The following is a 10,325-nucleotide window of genomic DNA, read 5'->3' as shown; positions in this document are numbered from 1 at the left end:
TAGCATATATTTTTAACTTTTCACAGTGTATATTCGAGTTGTCTTATATTACTTCACATATAAAATGTTTCAATAGCACACTTCCATTTTTCTCCTCATCAGCATTGTGTCATTGCTGTCGTAAATTTGACTTCTACATGTGTTCTAAACCTTCTGCTATATTGTTATTACTGTTACGTAAACAATTACATTTTTTAAATACTTAAATAATAAGAAAAACATTTCAGAATTTTATTCATGTAGTTACCATGTCCAGCATTCCACGGTCCTTTGTGTATGTTTATATTTCCATCTAGTAACAGTTTTTCAATTTTCTTCTGCCTAAAAACTTTCTTCAACATTAATTGTAAAATGGGTATGCTGGAAATGAATTATTTCAGGTTTTCTATGTCTAAAAAATGTCTTTATTTTATTTTCATTTTTAGTGCTATTTTCACTGTGTCTAGAATTTTAAGTAGAAATAATCTTACTTTTGGTACTTAAATAAAATTTCTAGTTATATCATACTGATGATTTGATTTTAAAAAAATATTTCTTCACATGTACTTTGGAGTTTTAAATTTCTGTTCGTACAATGCTGCCATTATAATGGTACTTAAATAGCACTACGACCCAAGCATTTTTCTAAGTGTCCAATACGTATTCATTCACTTAATATTTACAGGAACATTTGGTGGCATGTCCTGTTATTATCCCTACGTAAGAGGCCAAAAGAGTAACTTGCCCAGAGTTGTTCAGTTAGTAAACCATGTTCCATAAGTGAATAAAACTTTGCCTTTGCAAACTTTAAATGTTGAAAGATAGGTTTAAAAGGTGATTATTGTTATTATTTTTAAACTTTTAGGTTCAAGGGTACATGTGCCGATTTTTTAGGTAAATTGCATGTCATGGGGGTTTAGTGTACAGATTATTTTGCCACCCAGGTAATAAGCACAGTACTAGATAGGTAGTTCTCAGTTGTTACCATCTTCCCTCCCTTTACCCTGAAGCAGGCTCCAATGCCTGTTATTCCCTTCTTTGTGTCCATATGTACTCAATGTTTTACTCCCACTCATAGGTAAGAACATGTGGCACTTGGTTTCCTCTTCCTGTGTTTGTTTGCTTTGTATAATGGCCTCCAGCTCCATCCATGTTGCTGCAAAGGACATGATGTCATTCTTTTTCATGGTTGTGTAGTATTCTGAGGTGTATATGCACCATATTTTCTTTATCCAGTCTACCATTGATGGGCATTTAGGTTGATTCCATGTCTTTGCTATTGTGAATAGTGCTGCAATGAACATGTACATGCATATATATTTATGGTAGAACGTTTTACATTCCTTGGGGTATATACCCAGTAATGAGATTGCTGGGTTGAATAGTAATTCCGTTTTGAATTCTTTGAGAAATCACCAAACTGCTTTCCACAGTGGCTGAACTAATTTACATGTCCACCAGGAGTGTCTAAGCATTCAAAATGGTGACTTTTTTTTTTTTTTGAGACGGAGTCTCACTCACTCTGCCACCCAGGCTGGAGTGCAGTGGTATGATCTCAGCTCACTGCAACCCCTGCCTTCTGGGTTCAAGTGATTCTCATGCCTCAGCCTCCCAAGTAGCTAGGATTATAGGCATGCACCATCACACCTGGCTAATTTTCGTATTTTTTTGTGAAGATGGGGTTTCACCATGTCGAGACGGGTTTCCCCGTTGACTGGGCTGGTCTCGAACTCCTAACCTCAAGCGATCCGCCCACCTTGGCCTCCCAAAATGCTGGCATTACAGGCATGAGCCACCACACCCAGCCTCAAAAGTGTGATTTTTAAAGAGGAAATAAAATATATCAAAATTAACTTATATCTGAAAAAAAGACAAGTTAAACCAGTACTTTGATATTTGACTCAACTAGAGCTTTCATGATAAGAAAACTTTAGGGCTCCCTAAAATGGCTCCCTATAGGATTAGTACAATTGGCTGAATTTTTGTTTGCGGGTGAAATTTGCCCAAGAATGTAGAGCTTTAAAATTTATTTGCCGGCCAGGTGCAGTGGCTCACGCCTGTAATCCTAGTACTTTGGGAGGCCAAGGTGGGTGGATCACCTGAGGTCAGGAATTGGAGACCAGCCTGACCAACATGAAGAAACCCCGTCTCTACCAAAAATACAAAATCAGCCGGGAGTGGTGGTGCATGTCTGTAATCCCAGCCACTCAGAAGGCTGAGGCAGGAGAATCGTTTGAACCCAGGAGGCGGAGGTTGCAGTGAGCGGAGATGGCACCATTGCACTCCAGCCTGGGCAACAAGAGCAAAACTCCGTCTCAAAAAAAAAAAAAAAAAAAAAATTATTTGCCTTCTTTCTGAGACATTGTGTAGCTCTTCCACTTTTTGGAAGATGAGCCTGGTGACAGGAAACCTCTGGTATAAGTAGGCACCATATGCATAACAGGCACCTGACAAATTGCCATCTGTTAGATTTGTTGATAGAAACAAGAAGTTATAAAGAACAAATCGGCTGGGCATGGTGGCTCACGCCTGTAATCCCAGCACTTTGGGAGGCCGAGGCGGAGGGATCATGAGGTCTGGAGATGGAGACCATCCTGGCTACGGTGAAACCCAGTCTACTAAAAGTACAAAAAATTAGCCGGGAGTGGTGGCTGGCGCCTGTAGTCCCAGCTACTTGGGAGGCTGACACAGAAGAATGGTGTGAACCCGGGAGGCGGAGCTTGCAGTGAGCGGAGATGGTACCACTGCACTCCAGCCTGGGTGAGGGAGTGAGACTACGTCTCAAAAAAAAAATAAAAATAAAAAATAAAAAAAATAGCAGTCCTAACATGATTGTGAATCTATATTTAATGGTAAGTACACTTAGGTGTTTATGAGAGAATATTAAACTTTCATAAATTTACATTGATCGCTTAAGAGAATAAACATATTGGCACACAACTCTTTGAACCATGAAGAGTCTACTTTATTCAGTATTTATGTGGAAATTGTTCTGGCATAATTTCATTCTATACTGCATTCTATACTGCTACAACAGGAAACTATAGGAACATAAGGACAAAATGCCAACATTTAACCACAGCCTTTCCTGGGCAACATGTTTAAATAGCCTTCAGAGACAAAGAAGAGTCTATTTAATTTATGGAATGAAAAGAAATGTGACAACAAAGCATTTTATAGTCATGGTTATCAGTCTTTGAAAAAGTTCTTAATAGGATTTGGGTTTATTTTAATTAATGAAAATAAAATATGAATAATTTATTGAACTCAGTATATTACAGCAGTGGGAACTTTTCATATATTATTCTCAAATAATTTTCACAAGCTAATCAAAAAAGATATAATTCTGTTTATTATAAAAAATGGGATTCAAGGTTTTGAGAGAACTTAGGGTCTTGCTATTGTTTCTAAAGTCTCCCTCCAGACCATCTCATTTCCCTGAGTCACAGACTTTCCGAAATATCAAGTGCAACCAAGTATGTTATCACTTCAGGGTCACTTTTGTTTGCTTGTTTTCTCCCTTTCTCTCTCTCATTTTTTGTATCCTTATACCCGGCACCAGTTTCTTTGAAAATTTGGACCAGAAGATGCATAACAAGTTTTCTGCAGAAGATCTTATCTGATATTCTTAAGGAGCTATTCTGCATGTAATCTTCATTTTCTTTTCTCTACCATCACGTAGGCATATTCAGTGTAGACTACCACAACCCTGGATACCACTCTGCTTAGATTTACAATCTCTGCTTAGATTTGCCACTGCAGAAAGTGTAGTAGTTTCACTACATATATAAAAAAGACTGCGTACTTGTTTCTAGCTTCTAGATTGCACATTTACAGTGTTTACAAAAGCAGTAACTATTCTTACCAGTAGGAGATGAATTACACACTCCTTCTCCTTCTATAATAAGAGTATTCTACCTTCTGGTCAAAGTGCTTCCTTAGGGCACTTTGAAGCTCATCTGCTGGCAGGCTTGAAGCACACTGTTCCCCCGAGACTTCAGGAACTGGATCTACTCAAGGCAAAACAATCTCCGCTTCATTGTATTCAGAAATTCAAGCTTGCTATGAGGCTGTGTAGTTTTCTGAAACACAAATGCTGGCAAATCTAAAAATCCTCCCAAACACGTATCTACCAATTTTTGCTCCTTAAATAGGAATAGTATTTTCTCATATCCTTAGATTAGCTGAGTTAAGATGCCCCAACATAGAGTCCCATTATTTTAAGCTTGAAGTTGTATAATTATAGCTTTACGCTTGCCCCATGAGAGAGGCATTCTCTAGCAATCCATTCAAGCACGGATCAGTTTTCAGTTTAGATAAAACTACAAAGTGAATAAATTCACTTCTGACATTTAACTAATGCCGTTCTTTACTCTCTCCTACCCCTACACTCCACCCCTTACGGTATTTGCCTCCTCTCATTCTCCCCATCTCCAGCCCAAATCCAGATGACTTCTGCTATATTAAAGTTTGCTTTCAGGAAAAGATCTGAAATCCGTAAGGGGTTTCATATTAAATATTGGCACACTTCAATGGTAGAACATTGATTTGCTGAAGTCTGGGGTTGATTTCCTAGTTCTTAAAATCACATTCTAACTGTGACTACCTGTTCTTTCTTTAAGTTTAACATAGATTTAGGGTGAGACTTATCTTTTTCTATAAATGAAAACATTTGGGAGAATGCTTTCTTTCATACATGAACACATACGGTATTTTATGTATTAGTGTTAATGTTTCCTATCAAATATGTAATCAGAGGCTCTCTATAGAATCAATTTCAATAAAAGTTAAGCAATTTTTTAATGGAATAGCCATTGATTATAATTTTCTCCTCTTTTAACTTTTCAATTCTTCCCAATTAGCCAGTGATAAGAAACTGGAAAGAAAATGTCAGCTTGCTTACCATTTATTCACTTTTTTTTTAAACCTACTGTAGTTTGCAAGGATAAGATTTTAGGCTAGCTTACTGATTTCACAAACAAAATTTATAATGTTTTTATAAAGAATATTTCCCTTTGTATTTGAGCTCAACTTAATTCCCAATTGGTTCTGAAATGTGAGAATTGTTTTCCTAAAATACTGATGGATATCAGAAGGCCACAAGAAGTGAGACCTCATCTTTTTTGCTCTATGAGAACATCAATCTTTCTATTTCTGTGAAAAATAAGGAAAGGTAAGTGGACTCTGGTGATTTCCTGATGTTGAAGTTAATAAAAGCTCCATTCAAAATTATGATATTCAGCACAATTAATCTTCCCTGTTAATATAAATAGAAGAAAGAGTAACCTATTTGACTTCAAAGCTCTGGTTTAATTTCTAGCAAGTATGATTACTTCAGTTCATAATTTAAAAAATAAAAGCTTTAGATTTCTATTCTAAGCCTTACTTTGTAAATCACTCATTAAAGAACATGAATGCACAAACCAAAATAAACTTTTTTTTTTTTATTTGGTAAGTGTTAATGTTCTAGGATGTGCCGGCCATTCTTTGTGGAGGTCCTCAGAACCACCCTCTACCCTTCCAGCCCCAGTGTCACCCTTCCTGCCCGAGTGTCACCCTGCTCCCCTCCCAGCTGACTTCCAGTTGGTGTTGGCTAATGAGAGACACCCACAGAAAAAGGAAGCTTTCAGAAACCAGAGCTCAAAAAGTTTCTTCCCGGCCGGGCGCGGTGGCTCAAGCCTGTAATCCCAGCACTTTGGGAGGCCGAGACGGGCGGATCATGAGGTCAGGAGATTGAGACCATCCTGGCTAATACGGTGAAACCCCGTCTCTACTAAAAAATACAAAAAACTAGCCGGGCGACGAGGCGGGCGCCTGTAGTCCCAGCTACTCGGGAGGCTGAGACAGGAGAATGGCGTGAACCCGGGAGGCGGAGCTTGCAGTGAGCTGCGAGCCGGCCACAGCACTCCAGCCTGGGTGGCAGAGCAAGACTCCGTCTCAAAAAAAAAAAAAAAAAAAAAAAAAAGTTTCTTCCCTACTCACACCTGTTTCCAGGCTCTGACAATAACTTTTTTTACTTCTATGACTACAGCTCCTGCAGACCTTTCTGTTCCTCGGCTGCTGCTTTCTGGAGATCTGGCAACAACCTTTCCTCCCTCTGTCCCTCTGCTGTCGGTGGCAAAGGCTTTCTGCTATTGCTTGTCTTTGGGTGCCACAACGTCACTAGGGGGCCCCTTCACTTTTCTTTACAGCCTGTTCCTTTAAACTATCTGAGCGAATCATGCTTTCTTTCTGGGCCTTGACTCATGCAGTAGTGTATTTTTAAAATCTGATTAATATCATATTGCATTGCTTAGAAAAATATCATAAGAAAAATAATTCTTTCAGAAGTAGCATATTTGTGAAAGTAGATCTATTTAGGAATTCAAGTGCAATAGATTGGCAGGCAAATGTGGTTATATTTTTATATTCTCTATTTTATAAAACTGAAAACTAAAATTCTAGCTTAGACTGGAATGCACATGGTATACTACAAAGAGAGAAAATTGCAACATGAGAGTATAGAGTACAAGGTAAAACCTTATTGAAACAAAATAAGCACAACTCCATGTACAGGTTGTATATGTTTATCTATAAGAACAGCCAAGGCCAGATGTGATGGCTCACGCCTGTAATCTCAACACTTTGGGAGGCCAAGGCAGGTGGAGCTCAGGAAGTTCGAGACCAGCCTGGGCAACATGGAAAAATCCTGTCTCCAGCAAAAATACAAAAACTTAGCCGGGTGTGGTCGTACTCACCTGTTGTCCCAGTTTCTCAGGAGGCTGAGGCACAAGAATTGCTTGAACCTGGGAGGCAGAGGTTGCAGTGAGCCAAGATCACGCCACTTCACTCCAGTCTAGGTGACAGAGCGAGACTCTGTCTCAAAAAAAAAAAAAAAAGGACGAAGAGCCAAACAAGGATACATACCAGCCTGTCAGCCTGTTACGTATCATTGGTTACCTCAGTGGGGTTGGGGTGATGGTAGTGGCAATTATTAACATTATCTTTATACAATTCTTTTTAAAATGTTTCTTTTGTAATTCAAAATATTCAAGAACAAATTTCAAAAGAGTCTATCTTAACAAACATTTACATTCTTATAATCCAGAAGCTAGTCATCAAACCCACCTCAGTATCATCATTTGTTCCAATATAAATATACTCACTTCCTAAATATGTGCTATTATGAAGTAGATCTTATTCCCTTCTTATTCTGGTTGAATCATGCAACCATTATCCAGATTGAAATAAAAAATATAATTGTATTTATTATCCATGTTAAGGTTAAACAGAAGGTAAGTAAGAAGTTTCAAAGTTTAAATCGCATTACCATGGAAAGTAGGGAAGAAAGGAAATAAAGCAGCAACATATAAAACATTTATATCTGTGATATTTAATATTTTTCTAGGACATCCAGTGTTCCAGTTACATCAGCCACCTCAAATTTATGCCTTCATTTGTCCAGTAAATGCATAGTGTGTGATGATTGTGACGGATGCTTCTCTACTAAGCAAAGTAATTTCTAGAGCCTCACTACTCTTAGTCTACAAAGTTCACTGCCAGCATTATCACCACAGCAAGTGTCTATGCTGATTTAAATAATAATTTAACCGTGTAGCAGCAGTTATAGCCACATATAATGCATTTCAAGACACACATTTACGTCTAAGGACTTCAAGTCCCCTAACTAAAAAACCTAAGTAGAATAAACCTAAATAAGTTTTAAGTCAAAAGCAGGGGAATCAAAACAACAATTATGAGCTTCCTGTCTTAGAAGAAAATGCTGACGCTTATTGCTTTAACCATATAAAATAGTGTATACATGTAGTAGACATGAACAATTTGGGACAAATTTTGAGTGTACCTATAAGTGTGTAAAACGTATATTTTATGTATTGGGAATAATATTCATATATTCCTCCAATGTTGTAAAAAAGGCATTCACCCTTACTACACTAGTGATTTTACAGTTTAATGAAGCCAGTTTTTTTTTTTAATTGCAAATGTCTACCACCATAGAAGTTTCTCGGCCTTTCTCCACTAAGCCTAACACTCTGAACATTCAAGTTCACTTTTTTTTTTTTTTCTTGAGACAGAGTCTTGCTGTTGCCAGGCTGGAGTGCAGTGGCACGATGTCTGCTCACTGCAACCTCTGCCTCCCGGGTTCAAGTGATTCTCCTGCCTCAGCCTCCTGAGTAGCTGGGACTACAGGCACGCGCCACCATGCCCAGCTAATTTTTTGTATTTTAGTAGAGACGGGGTTTCACCATGTTGGCCAGGATGGTCTGGAGCGCCTGACCTCGTGATCCGCCCCCCTCAGCCTCCCAAAGTGCTGGGATTACAGGCATGAACCACCGCACCCGACCAAGTTCACGTTTTTCAAGACTCCTTCTGATACCTGACAGATTGGTACAATGACAGATTGACATTTGTTGTTTTACTCTAGATTCAATTTAGAAAATGATTTCCATTTTCTCTCTTTCTATCTCACTGAAGGCAGCTGATCTGTCAATCAAAACTTTAGGTTTATAATTTCTTCTATAATAAAAGAGGTGCTATTTACAGAGTTCTTGTGCAAAAGTAAGTGAACCCAATTAATAATTCAAGAATGACTTTGTAAGATTCTTCTTCTATTACATTTCAATTCATTTTAATGAAGAAAAAGCCTTTCAAAGCTGTCTTTCCAAAGGGAAGATTAATAAGCTATTTCTTTCAGATACCATCTAAAAAACTTAGTAACTTTTTTTTTTTGGAAACTTGCGGTGGTGGTAATGTGAGTTTGTCAGTCTTTGCCGGTACTGTGAATTTTAGAAGCAGAGGAAGAGAGAAAGAGAAAGACCTCCACAACCCGCCCTCCGCCTCCCCTCCGCCTCCCCCCTCCTCCCCTCCGCCTCCCCCCTCCTCCCTCCTCCCCTTCTCTTCTCCTCCCCTTCTCCCCTTTCCCCCCCCCCCCCCCCCCCACCGCCGAGCACACAGCAGGAGCGCAAGGAGTGCAGTGTTAGCCGCTGCTGGATTGAGCTCAACCCCTTGCAGGGGTTGCTCCTTTGGACAGAAAGCTGGAATAAAATGTTAATTTAGACTTCCACCAAGTTCAGGACTAGGCTGAAGGGACTAACGCACTAGTCTCAGGTGCAACTGTTAAGTAACACTAATCTTGAGTGAAATAGTTTTACAATTGAATGTAATAGCAAAAAAACAAACAAACAAACAAAAAAACCCCACGATAGACAAAACATCAACTTTAAACAAACGCTTGCACTCGCACAACCCGGGCTCACTGGCCTCGCCTTGCACCTGGCCCGGTTTCCCAGCTTGGTTCTCTGCAAGACAGAATTCCTAGCAAAATCCAAGAGTGCGCGCGCCTGCCCGAGTACACGCAGCAGAGTTAGTTCTGCTCCATCTTCCCTATTTGAAATCAAACAGGACAGGATTTTCCTGGGTGCCGACCGCGCGCTCGGTGACTAGCGGAGTGATAAAGCCCGGCGTTCTCCACCTGCAGGCGGAGGCTGACGGCGCGGTCTTTGGTGCGAGTCCGTGCACCGCGGCCGCCCCGCCCCGGTGGGAGGGAGGGACGGAGGGAGCTACCGGTGTAACGGGAGGAGAGCGCCTGGCGGAGCTGGGGCGTCCGTCCCGCTCACTCGCCTCTTGACTCTGGTGGCCACCAGCCGCCTACACGTAGCGTCCGGGAAGCCTCCAACCTGCGGCCTCCGAGCCTGGGGCAGCACCGCGCGGCCCAGAGCGCTCCAGAAAGCTGCCGCCTGAGTCCGCGGGGCCGACCTCGGAGACGCCGCTGGGGCCGGGCGTGGTTTGGCGGGAGGGTCTGCAGCGATGAGGAGAGGCTGGGGCTTCTCCCCCGTGCCTGAGGAAGAGTGAAAGAGACCTGAGGGGAGAGAACAGCGTCGGAGCCGCAAGGGGGACTGCTGTGAGACCAGGATAGTCGCAGAGCGGCCATCGCCGTGCCCGGGCCTCAGGGCGCCTGGCTGAAGTTGAGCATGGCCTGGGTAGCCAGCACCTTGAGGTAGTACCTCCAGGTGCTGCTCCTTCTCCCCACTCAGACTTGGAGCCCCCCAGGAGCAGGAAATCCACGTAAGTACAGCAAATGGTTTAAAACTTGCCCTAGACTATCTGGAAAACTCTGTATTTTTTATTATCGGTAATATTTGGAAGTGGAATTGCAGAACATGTTCCTGAACGTTAAAGAACCTTAAAAAAAATCTATTGAATTGCAACCTATAAACGAAGATTTTGTTTACAATACACTTTCTTCTTCTAGGGGAGTTTAAGATATACCGTGTATGTTTTTGTGTCCGGAATTGGTGAGTTCTTGGTCCTGCTGACTTCAAGAATGAACCCGCAGACCCTCACGG

The sequence above is a fragment of the Rhinopithecus roxellana genome, chromosome 16, assembly GCF_007565055.1.
Source record: "Rhinopithecus roxellana isolate Shanxi Qingling chromosome 16, ASM756505v1, whole genome shotgun sequence".
In the NCBI taxonomy this organism is placed as follows: domain Eukaryota; kingdom Metazoa; phylum Chordata; class Mammalia; order Primates; family Cercopithecidae; genus Rhinopithecus; species Rhinopithecus roxellana.
The sequence above is the reverse complement of the archived record's forward strand: the minus strand, read 5'-3'. Positions refer to the sequence as shown.